This window comes from Rhinatrema bivittatum, chromosome 5, assembly GCF_901001135.1.
Source record: "Rhinatrema bivittatum chromosome 5, aRhiBiv1.1, whole genome shotgun sequence".
NCBI lineage: Eukaryota > Metazoa > Chordata > Amphibia > Gymnophiona > Rhinatrematidae > Rhinatrema > Rhinatrema bivittatum.
The window spans coordinates 348125202-348138098 of record NC_042619.1 but is presented as its reverse complement, the minus strand read 5'-3'; the positions used below and the strand labels follow the sequence as shown (position 1 = coordinate 348138098).

The 12897-nt window shown below is 44.1% G+C and overlaps 1 protein-coding gene across 2 annotated transcripts in view; it reads right to left on the bottom strand.

Annotated features, from left to right (window-relative positions):
- Nucleotides 1-12670, bottom strand: part of LOC115092982 — a 50779-nt gene extending 38109 nt beyond the window's left edge. For both annotated transcript variants that reach the window (XM_029604513.1, XM_029604514.1), the window contains exon 1: nt 11968-12670. The gene's annotated coding sequence lies outside the window, so the exon portion shown is untranslated. The remainder of the gene's footprint in view (nt 1-11967) is intronic.
- Nucleotides 12671-12897: the final 227 nt, after the last annotated feature.

Here is a 12897-nt window from a genome sequence, read left to right as displayed (position 1 = left end):
TGCAACCAGGGGGGCGTCCCAAGACAATCCAGAGGCAAGGGGTGAGACGGTGCACCCCCCACCCCCCCCGAAGAGCAGCCCAGGTCAAATTACTGAGGGGGGGGGGGGGGCTGGAGCCTGCCGTGTCAGTGATATGAAGTGATGGGGGGAGGGGGGGGGGAAGAGGCAAGCAGGGGCCGGGGACCCCGGAGGAGAGGCAGGTAAAGCGTCAGTGAGGGAATATTTCTAGGGGGACCGGTAAACGTCTCTCGCCCGCGGAATCTCTAGCAGCTACCGCTCTCCCCGGACCGGTGCAAAGCCACGAAGCGCCCCAGGCGAATATTACCAGGCTGTGTCACAAGCCCCGCCCCCCACAAACAATAAAAAATTACGCACGCGTTTCAAAACGTTTTATCAACCACTTCCCCGACCCAAAAAATGGAGATTTTACATGTAAAAAAGGGCATTCAAAGTACACATCTGAGATAAAAGAAATATCACTAATAAGATGTATATTATATTTACATGCACTGCTGTAGTGCCAACCGGAAAACCCTGCAAAAGATACACTTGGAACTCCATATGGTGTTAGATCTACGGTAAAGCATATTGGATAAGAACATAAGAACATGCCATACTGGGTCAGACCAAGGGTCCATCAAGCCCAGCATCCTGTTTCCAACAGAGGCCAATCCAGGCCATAAGAACTTGGCAATACCCAAACACTAAGTCTATTCCATGTAACCATTGCTAATGGCAGTGGCTATTCTCTAAGTGAACTTAATAGCAGGTAATGGACTTCTCCTCCAAGAACTTATCCAATCCTTTTTTAAACACAGCTAGGCCCTCAGATAGGCATGAGAAAACTGAATTACGATTACAATATAGTAAACATCTCATACCAAAACAGTACTAAATGCCAGCACTCAATCCATAAGAACCCTACCTATGAAAAGGCAGCACTGCAAATATTACAATAGGTCCTAGAACACCAATACATCTCCTATTAGGAAAACAGACCATGCCAGGTACTATAGATCCTTACACAGAAACTACGTGCTAGCAGAATCTCTCACCTCGTCCACACACGCAGAACACAGATAGACCGTCGCTAAATAAAATAAAGTATAAATAGGAACAGGCAGACAAAAACTGAACTGGAAACCGCAACAAGCCAGACTCTTTATGCAGTACAGTGAAGGAACAACAGAAACATAACCATGCCTCATAAAACATCAAAACTAAGAAATATAAAACATCAATAGTACAAACATACTAAGAAAAATAATATTTCAAAACAGCTGACAAATAGAACATTCAGTAATTAAACTCATATAAAAATGTTTAAAATGTTCCCAAAAAATCAGTGAAATAGTTCCAAAGAGCAGACAGGTTAAATAACACCCAATAATTAAAATTAATAAGGATAAAAGAAATTTGCTGCTCTCCATACCTGGGACCTTTTGATTTCCAGTCACCCTGAGATTGTCGTGGATTAGTTGGAGGAGAGGGGTACACAAGCTTTGCCTTCTCTCTACATAATTTGAGCACCATATCCCTATCAGAGGGAAATATGAATTTTACCAGAGCTGTTCCTCTCTTTTGCACTGTCTCCTCATTTGATGATTCAAGCAGTTCAGTAACATTTAGTGGCTCTTGTTTTTCTCCTTGTTCTTTCACTCTTCTTTCAGAAAGAAAATATATTTTTGGCCAGTGGCGGTGTAGATTCTTTAGGTATCTTCAATACCATGTTCATGCATTGTTTAAATTGTTCTTGAATTGAAATGCCTTCAATTTGGGGGAAATTAATCACCCTCAAATTTAAGAATTAATTTTCAATTCTCTCCATCTTTTTCTGCTGTGCTATTTCCCCTTGTATTAGTCCAGACTGCATTTTCTCTAATTGTAGCACCTTCTGAACTAAATTCTGCATTTGTGTTTTTTGTGCTACATTCTGTTGTTCGATATTCAACATTCTTTTATTCACATCTGCCACCACATTTGTTAAAGTGGTTATAGATTTTTCTAGAGTCATTATTGCAGTCCAGACATTATCAAGCGAAATTTTCAATGGCTTTTCAAATTTTTGGGGGGGGGTAATGGTGTCTAAATCTGGGGCTCTGGCACCATTCACAGTTTGGCTTGTGCCAGAGCTTTTTCCTTCACCCCGTTTGCAAGGTTCTACTCCTCCTCCTCCTTCTTGTAGAGCCTTTTCCCCTGATGTTAAAAGGTTTAATTCAAATATCTTAGATGTAGGTGTTCTTTCACCAAGAGGGAGTGAGGGAGTATTTGGCGCTCCCGGACTCAATGATATAACCGAGGCAGGTGATACCACTTTAGGCTCAATTGTGGATATCACAGCGCCTCCTTCAACACGAGAGGCTTCTGGGGCAGAGTTGAAGAAACTTTCAATTTTAAGCTGGTGGGGGGTTCACTGGGGGAGGATGTAGTTGCTCCCTCTCTCAGTTTCCCCTTCCTTTTTGTATGTGGCATCTCTCAATACCAAGGAAATAAACAAGAAGAAATGTGAAAGTATTCAGCTCTTTCCAGTGCTAGTTAACTTGATTCCTGTGAGTGGAGGCTTCGGAGAAATCATTTAATAAACGCAGAAAATCGATTACTTATTATATGGTGGAGGAGATCTTGTTAATTCACCAAACTGCTAGACTCTCGGGCAAAGAAGGAAGAGATAGTTGGGAAATGATTACTTATTTAAGTAATATAATGTTTCATGAAATGAGATTATGATTTTTCTCTTAATATTCTCAAAATGTTCAAATAATGTTAGTATTAAAAAAAAATCCAACATAACAGTAATAACACCAAGGACTCAAACAACAATAACCCTACTTGTGAAAAAGCAAGGGTAAATATTACAGTGGGTCCTAGAATACCAATACACCACCTACTGAGGAAACAAAACAAACCCGATTGCTATAGATCCCTATGCTAGCAGAATCTCTCATCACGGTCACACACACAGAGCAGAGACAGATCCTCACCAAATACAGAATACAAAATAAAGGAGCACAAATTAGACAAAAACTGAAATGGAAACTCCAAGAAGCCAGTCTCTGTGTATTAACAATGGAAAAACAGAACCACCATTCCTCATAAAACAATAAAATCAAGAAACATAAAGCATCAGTTATAATAGTAAAACCATACTAATAAAAGAATATTTTAAAACTACTGATAAATAGAATTTCTATTAATTAAAATCATATACATTTTTTACAATTTCTCAAACACCAATAAAATGTTTCAAAATAGCACATATCGAATAACACATAATAATTAAAACTAATGATTTTAAAAAGCCCCTGCTGTCCCCTTCTGTGGGAGCTCTTGATTTCCAGTCACCCTGATATTGTCGAGGATTAGAAGGTTATCCTCTCTCTCTCACACATACTCACATGTCCATTCTCTCTCACACATACACTGTCACATACATACACATTCATGCTCTTATACCCACCATAACCTCTCGCTCTCACAGACGCTGACACACTCTCAGGCTCTAAGACACTCTCTCCCCCTCCACACACACCCCCTCCACAAACTCTTACTCCCCTGGATTTTCTCATACTCATGCTCTCACTCTCACTGGCTCCCTCACAACCTCAGAGCCTCTCTCATTCCTCTGCTGCCACTGTCACTGCTGCCACGTGGCTATTGGGGATTACATGTGCCAATCAGTAAACAGTAATTTATTTTTTTTTACATCTGCTGTCTGATCTTAGTTTTCTAATCAGTTGGTCACAGGCTTTTTTTCCCACCTACCTTTCTTATTTTTTTGCCAATTCCTTTTATATTGCCTTTTTTTCTATTTCTTTTCTCTCCATCTGTATTCTTCCCTCAAACACAATCAGGTTCTCATTCTCACATGCTTTCTCTCTCTCTCTCTCACACACAGGCTTTCACTCTCACATGCTCTCTCTCATACTATCATTCATACACACAGTCTCTCACTGGCACATGCTGTCTGAGTCTCTCACACACAGGCTCTCTCTCACTCCCACATGCTGTCTTGCTCAAGCACAGGCTCTCACTGTCACATGCTCTCTCTCATACAATCATTCATACACACAGGCTCTCACTGTCACATGCTGTCTCTCTCACAACCACAGAGGCTCTCACATGCTGTCTCTACAAACATTCAGGTCCTCACTCCCACACACAGTCTCTCAACTCATCTCATACACGCACACATACACACTCTACAAACCCTCAGCCTCTCTCTCACCTCTGGGCCTCCTCTTCACAGGCCGCTGCAGGATGGGCTCTGCAGCGGCCCTGGTCTTCTCAGGCCGCGCTGCTCCTCTTCTGCACGCGGCTGATGTTCCTCCTCCTTTCTGCCGTGCGGCTCCTGCAACATTTTTCTTCCGGGGCTGCGTGGGCAGGAAGAAGGAGGAGCACCTGCACGTTTAGACTCGACGGGTTTTTTCGGGCCGTGGTGACGGGAGCTCCACCATGGCCCTGCTGATCTTCTTGCTGAGTATTTCACCGCTCAGCCGCTACGTGTTAATTGGCTTTTCGGATCGTGCCTCCTCCCTTTTGGGGTTCGAGGAGGTGGGCCTCCAGCCTCGACCCGCCTCCCTGCAGCAGCGGCAGCCAATGAACGTCTGCCTGGGAGTGCGGCGCCGCGGACCAGCAAAAAAGCCCCAACGGCCCGGTCCTGGTCCGCGGACCGGTGGTTGGGGACCCCTGCTGTAACATGCATATTGTGTTTGAATATCTACTTATAAGTTTTGTTTGACGCAGGAACATTACTCTTGAAACCCGGACCAGTGTCGGGTTACCATTCCTAATCGGGAGATGAAGGACTGTCATGAATTGGTTGAAAGACTGAGATTATTAAGTTAAGTACTTTTCGAATTTTAATAGCATAAAAAACTTTCAAAAAAAAAAAGGAATTTTTGTGGGACTTTCCATTTGGATGACCTATGATTAAGCATAAGGCAGAGTTTAAAAAACGCAAGCTAATACGATGATGCCTAGTACAATGGTGATGTGAAGACAATTGTAGAGTGAGCGTCTAAATTGATTATATATAGATGAATGTTGGTGTAGTTATCTCGGTTATTCACGTGGACCAACTGATCTAACCACGCAACGGTTTGATCTCACCTACTGAGTTCAATTGAAGCATAATTCTGAGCCATTATGTCTTCTTGGTTTGTGGTTTCTATGTTATTTGTAACATGCTTCTTTGACATAGGTTTTGTTGATATTATCTCACTGTAATAAAGAGATTATTTAAAAAAAAATGTAAATTGGGATGGATATCAATTTAGAAACATGGCTTTGAATCATTCTAACTCTAAATGCATTAAGCTGAGAATTTCCTCTAATCTACCTCCACTCCTTTTCCCACTCAAATGGCAGGTGCAAAGTACATGGGCCCTTTGTATCTGAGTAAATTAATTTCTAAAGATAAACTACCAGCATAGCTTCTCTGAAATTATGCAGTTACACCTAACCAGCGTACTAAACATTGCCCCCTTAATAATCTAAACCTGTGTTACCTTCACTTACAATTAATAGACTTGATACCGCAGATAAAATGCAACAAGAAATGATGAAGCAAGTTTTAAAAAAGATGAATTAGTTACAGATCCCAATTTTAGAGGAGCAAATAAACCTGGGATGAAATTTTTCCAGGCTTTTTTTTTTGTTTTATGCCAAAAGGAGCTAAAGAAACTTTAAATTAATAAGCACAATTCTTCCATCACAACACTTTCAAAAGTGGTTAGTGGTTAAGTGCTTCTCTGTTAATTATGTAGAAGAAACCCAAGAATATCTACAGTTTTTTTGTTTGGCTTTCTAGCTAAGGCCTTAATTACAGTAATTCTTAGCTGAGACAATCAATCTGTATATTTCTGTTCAGTCTTAGCTTGCATTCTCGTTTTCTTTCATTCACAAAAAAACATAGAGGGCTGTTTACTTAAGTGCATTAATGTGCATCATATTAGCAGCATTGACACCTTACCGAGTGTTAAGAGGCTGCCCTGCATGTTATAGGAAAGCACAGACTTGTCACCGTTAAAGATAAAACGATATGAACAAGATGGGAATAAGCTGCATTGGATGCGAATGCGTGCAAATCAACTATCACTACTCCAAAGTGTTAAACGTACATCGTGTCAGTCACACAACTTGCATTAACCTGGCCAGTAGTACATTGCCAAGATGTCTGCCCCTCCCCTCCCTGAGCAGAATTGTGTGCTTAGGACAAAGGAGCAGGAGAGTAATCAGGACTGGTGCCCTGCCCTTCCCACACACACAATTAAAAATTATCCATTAATAATATTTTACATGAAAAATGACATTCAGTCTTCTGAAGTAAAAACGTCACTTACTACATGCACATTATATTTAAATGAACTGCTGTAGTGCCAACCAGAAAACTCTGGGGAAAAAAAACCCCAAAAAGAGACTTAGAACCTATATGTTATTGGACCTATTGCAATGCATACTGGGTGTCAGCTTGGCTCTCAAAAAGCCACGAGTCAACTGAATTTCAATTACAATATCGTAAACCTCCCATAGCAGGACAGCACTCAAATAGCAACACCCCCACCTAACAAAAAGCAACTCTGCAAATATTACACCAGGCCCTAAAACACAAATACACCTTCTATTGGGGAAAACAGAACAAGCCAGGCTGCAAGAGATCCCTTCATAGAACCTACATGCTAACAGACCATCTCATCTTGGTCACAGACAGAGACCCTCCCCAATAAGAGAGAATAAAGAGGTCAATATTCAGCCTCTTTGTGGCTTGGCTAGGTAACCAGATAAACTTAATTAGCCAACTTAGCTCATATATTCAGAGGCTCTCTTAAAGTGAGCCAGATAAGTTTATCTAGCTAATGTTAGGACAGCCCTATGGGCCAATCAGACTTAGCCAGATAAGTTATCCAGCTAACTTTGAATGTCCAAGGTAGCCAGATATGGGAGAAAATGGGAGAATGGGATTCACTAAGGCATTTCTCTCATTCTGTGTCTATGGGAAAATGCCTTGATGAATCAGGCCCTAAGTTGGCTCTTCCCTGATATGCCCTCATTCCACCTACCACTTAGCTGGCTAACTATTTAGCCAGATATCTAGTTCTCTGACTAGGTGGCAGACATTCAGCTGGGTTGGATATTCAACTATAGCAACTTACCTGGACCAGAACTGTGAAGGACTTCAAAGGGGCATGGGATAAACACTGTGGATCCATAAAGTCTAGAGGACGTGAATGAAGAGTGGGTGGCTTGCGGGAATGACGGCTAGTGCCTGGAGATAATACCCTTATTCAATAAACATACACACGGTTAATGCGACTCCAACATTGCTCTAAGCTTCAACGGCAAGAAGAAATGTGGAAAAAAGGATTTGCATTCACAAAAAAACGGGGAGTAGCTTGCTTGTTACAGCGGTTATTACCCCAAACCAAATAAGCCTGATACTTCACTTTCAATACATATCCAGCATAGCTCTCTGCTTCAACGGCAGGGGAGAAAACTGATACTTCACTTTCAATGCATATCCAGCATAACTCTCTGCTTCAACGGCAGATGGAATGAAGAAAAGTGGATCTATATACAGACAACAACCAACAAGGACTGAATTACATAGTCTGGGTAAACAAATAAGCATGGGTGTAGCTTGCTTATTGCGGCGGTTACTACCCCTAACTAATTAAGCTAGATATTTCACTTAGATGCAGTTCCAACACTGCTCTCTACATTAATGGTGGGGGTGGAAGGGAAATAGAACCAAAAGGTTACTAAGAGCCAAGAGTAACAGATAAGTATGAGAACAAAAAAAAAAGGGCGAAACTTGCCGGGCAGACTGGATGGGCCGTTTGGTCTTCTTCTGCCGTCATTTCTATGTTTCATTTCTATATAAGTTCTAACTTATCTGGCTACGTAGCACTGAATATCACCCTCTTGTAGACCATAAAGTATAAATAGAGTGTGCAGACAAAAATTGAACTGGTCTGGAAACTACAACAAGCCAGACGCTGTATGCAGTGCAACCATGGAAAAACAGAAACACTACCATTCCTTTTAAAACATCCAACAATAAAATCAAGAAATATAAAACAATAATAATAGCAAAAACATACTGCTATAAAGAATAAATATTTCAAAACAGCTGACAAATTGAATAACATCAAATAATTAGTCATGTAAAAATTTTTAAAAATTTCCCAGACACCAATAAAATATTTCAAACAGTACATACATCAGATAACACATAACAATGAAAACAAATAGGAATAAATGAATCCCCTGCTCTCCGTACCTGAGAATTTATGATTTTCAGTCACCTTCAGAATGTCATGGATTAGTGGGGGAAAGAGGGTGTGCACAAAATGTGCTCTCTCTCTCTGTTTCACACACGCACATACTCATACACTCCTCATGCACATGCTCTCTCATACACCCACATTCTCATTCTTACATACACACACATTCTCATGCACATGCTCTCTCATACACCCACATTCTCATTCTTACATACACACACATTCTCATGCACATGTTCTCTCATACACACATTCTCATGCTCTCTCATACACACACATTCTCATGCACATGCTCTCTCATACACCCACATTCTCATTCTTACATACACACACATTCTCATGCACATGCTGACACACTCTCACATGCTCACTCGCACATTCACATATCCTAGCACACTTACTCTCACACAAAGGTTTACTGTTCCCCTTCTCCTCAAGGCACAAAGCAGCAGCAGCAGCCTCCTTCTTCAGCCTGCACTGCTGATGGGATGCCCTCGCTTTTCTTGTGGCCATGCGGGCCCTTCTGCGCCTGTCCTTTTCTTTCAGGAGGGGAGGGCGCGACAGGCTAATGCTGTTTATTTCTTCCTTCCCCTTGGGCCCGCCGATGTCATTTCTGCTTCTTCCAGCTGCCCGTAGGGCCAGTGCTACTCATTTCTTCAGGCCCACCAGTGCTTGTGCTCCTTTGGGAATGGGGATTTCTCCTCACTAATCCTAGACCTTCTGACGGCGAGGGGGGCTGCACGGTGGACATCAGGGCCTTGGGGGTCCCATTGTGGCCACAGCAGACCTTTTATTTAGGGCTGCACGGATACCTTCTGGTTGCCAGGGCTCCTTCTTCCTCTCAAGGGTGCTGAGTTAGTTACACGAATGCCCCCTATTGGGATGTGTTAGCAGTCATGGTAAACCTCAGTTTAACACAGTACTCACGAAAGGCTTCATGACCCTCTGTGAATAGCATGGTAAATGCACTGCAATAATGTGCATTTTTAACACAATTTAGTAAATAGGTCCACTAGAGTTGTTGCGACTGTCACTTCCCGACGGCTTCACTCCGCCTACCTTTCCTTTTTTTTTTTGCGGCTCCTCCTGCTCTTCCCGGACGGCTGGCTGCCGCGGCGTCCACCTGCCGTCCTCTTCGGCGTCCCCGGACCGGCTTGGGCGCTGCCTCCCGCCATGTTCTACAGGTACCTTAGGGCGAGCGCGCCGTGCGGCCCTCATTCTTATTTCCTCATTGGCGCGTTCCTCAGGGGCGTCCCCTTGTGATGACGTCACGCTGCCCGGATATTTAAGCCTACAGTTTATCGCTAGCCGTCGAGTTAGCAAGGGGGATTTTTATGGATGGGATTCGCTCTCCGTACCCAGCTACTCTGCCTTCCAACTACCATTGGGCTCTTTCTGCTAATGGGGTACTCGCTCCTCGGGGGCCCGTGTTCCCCGACTCGCTGCCTGTGTCCATCTCCTCTTCTACTTGAAAGAATTCGCTACAGAGACCATCAGTGGGTACTACTACCATCCACTCCTCAGAGCTGTCTCCCTGGAACCAGGTACTCGCTCCTCGAGGGCCAGCCCCCGTTCCAGTGCCATCTCCTACGTGGAACCGCTGTGTGAGTACTTTGCCAATGAGTCTCCCTGCTCCCAGGGATCTGGTACTCGCTCCTCGAGGGCCAGCTCTCCCTATCTCGGGGCTTCCCCATATTTGGGACTCTGTGAATGTTCTGTTGTACTCACTTTCTCAGTTCTCTCCACTACAGCACTGCTACCGGAGGAACCGCTGTCCCAGCGCCCTGAGGAATACTGGCCCAGCCGGGCTCCATCTTCTACTCACTACTGCCCCCTCTGGTGCCTTCTCAAACTGTCTAAATAAAGATGTAATCTGTGTTTTTGTGTCCAGAGCTGAGCCTGACCTGTTGCCCCTCACGGGACTTCCCCCATGGGCATGGTCAGCTGCCAGTGTCCAAGGGTCCACCCAAACCTCACTAACTATAACAAGAGTATCCTTGGTGTTGCATGTGAATGTGTTCCTTTGATTTCCAGCTTAAAACTTCTCAGTTTATCACTTAAAATCCTTGCTCCTATATTTGATGATTGCACAGATAAAATGGAACCAGGCAGGATACATTCTAGTACATAAAGAGAGCTTACAGAGGCTCTGGCTGCTCCACTGACAGTTCTCTCAGAGTTTGACAAGAATGGACTTCAGTGGGCTGGAAACAAGCAGATGATTCTCATCTCCCTACAAATGTGGGAAAAGGGAGGAAGCTGGTAATTACGGTCCAGTGAGTCTGCCGTCTTTGGTGGGCAAATTAATAGAATCACTACTCTAAGAGATGATAGTGGAGCATCTTGCATCCAGTAAACAGGACCCCAGGCAGAACTGGTTTTTTTTTTTTTTTACCAGAGGGAAGTTCTGTCAAGCAACTCTGATCAATTTCTTTGACTGAATGACTTAGACGCGAGATCAGGGGATATTGCTGAATGCCATGCACTTAGAATTTAGTAAAACCTTTCATGCTGTTCCATACAGAAAGGGGCTCATGAGCAAGCTGAGTAGGCCAGAATTGGGTTCTGTGGTGGTAAACTGGGTTAGAAGCTGGTTGCATGGTAGGCAACTAGGAGGTAGTGGCCACGGTGGTAAATGGAAGTCACTCCAAGGAAAGGAGGATCACCAGTGAAGTGACTCAGGAATCAGTTCTGGGTCTAATTCTCTTTTATTATTTTTCTGAATAACATTTTAGAGAGGTCACACCGGAAGTGTGTGTCATTTTCAGATCATTTAAGAGGTTTTTGTCTTTTTGCAGATGATGCTAAGATCCTATTGCTTCATGACAGTAATTAGAGAAGGATATAATGAGCATCATACTCCATTTTCACTTGCAGTAGTAAAGTAATACTTTTAACTAGTAAACTGAACAGATAAGAACTGAAAGTCACACAACACTGAGGTCAGGAAACATGAAAATCTCATTTTTATACAGTGGCAGTCACCAGAGGGACATTTTCCATTCTATGGTGAAATGGTTTGTCATTATTCTTTGCAATAAGTTAAAATGAGCTAAAATGGTCTTGGGAATGGTGGTGGACTGGAAAGCATGGTTTTCAATAGTTTTATCTTCTCTGCCTATGGGAAAAAGTCTCTGCCTGTGATAAAGTCAGTCCCTAAGCTGGCATATATATAAAGGAATGACTCACGGCTATGTGACCAGTCAAACAGGGACCTGACATGGGATGCCATCAGCAGCAGTGGCAATGGGCTTGAAGGAATGAATAACTCCTGCCTCCACGATTGGGGCGCATTTAAACTTAGTACATATGAGAATGCAGTTTGTTTGATTTTCCATTTATTGTGTTATTTTTATTGCACTGCATCCCGAACGCTTACCCGAGTTGACATTTCTTGTCCCTGATCCTATGTGGCATATTATTTTGGGCATAACTGCGCAAGCCACCGGCAGTACTTGAAACGCTTGTGAAGAAACACCACACAATGGATTTATAACTGGAAATTGCCTGAAAGCGAATTGGGGTAATTTTTTTTTAATAAATTCCGCGATGACTTGTCCTTTTGCTTATATTTCTGTTTTCAATAAAGTTTATTAAAAAAAGAAAAGAAGCAGCCATTGTGTTAATGAGAAAAGTGATGGTTCTGGGCGCTTCAAGGGCCCCGGAATGATCAGATCCATCTTACCGATTTGTCTGCAGGAGGTTTTCTCTTTTGTGGTAAAATAAAGGCAATTCATCTGGACGGCTGCTGAGGCTCCTCCAGGCTCAGCAGCTTCCTTTCTCTGCCTCCCTTGTCCACCCCTGGAGCATCTGCAACCTGCGCTGCTTCTCGGCACAGCTTGCAGTGAGAAGTGTGAAAGGCAGGTGCGAGGAAGAGCCTGGGCTCTACCGATGCGTCAATTCCCGCTGGCGTTCACGGACAGTCACAACGGGAAATGCCTTGAAGTTTTGCCTCTAAGGTGGGCGCGCGATTACTGGGAAAGCTGACGACATAGCGCGGTGCAGACGCCGGGAAGCGGAGCGCTCTCCGGCAGTTTTGAGGCTGCAGTTTCCAGCGAGCACGGGGGGGTAATGCGAGAGGCTGCCTCCTCGTAAATATCCACAGCAGAAACACAATAAAAATAGCAATGATGTGAAGGGCGGCTTTAGCAACCGAGTCTTTCCAGTCCTGGGGGGCATGCCCTGCGATTAAATGATTCAACGAACGACGGGGGAGGTCGCCGGCCGTTTCCCACCCCCCCCCTCAAAGAAATAGCGGGAGAGCCCCGAGCGAGGCAGTTTCACTTTTCCCAGAACCGCCAGCGCGGCGTGAAATGTAGTCGGGGAGGCTGCAGCAAAAGCAGCACGAGAGCGAGACGGAGCGCGAGCTGCAGCCTGGGGGCCGGGCCCGCGCGCGCGCGTGTGACGTCACGCGGAGCCAGTTCCCTTTTTTTTTTTCCCCTCCGTGCGAACTTCAGCCCCGCCCGCTCGGTGCCTTCCACATCCCCGACCGCGCGGGCGCAGGGTTTCTCCTTAGCGCGCGCCCGCCCGCCCGGCGTTTGGAGCTCGCCTCGCGCCTTTCACACCTCCACTTAAAATAAATCTCCTGCTCCGGAGCTTTTTCTTTGCGTCTGCG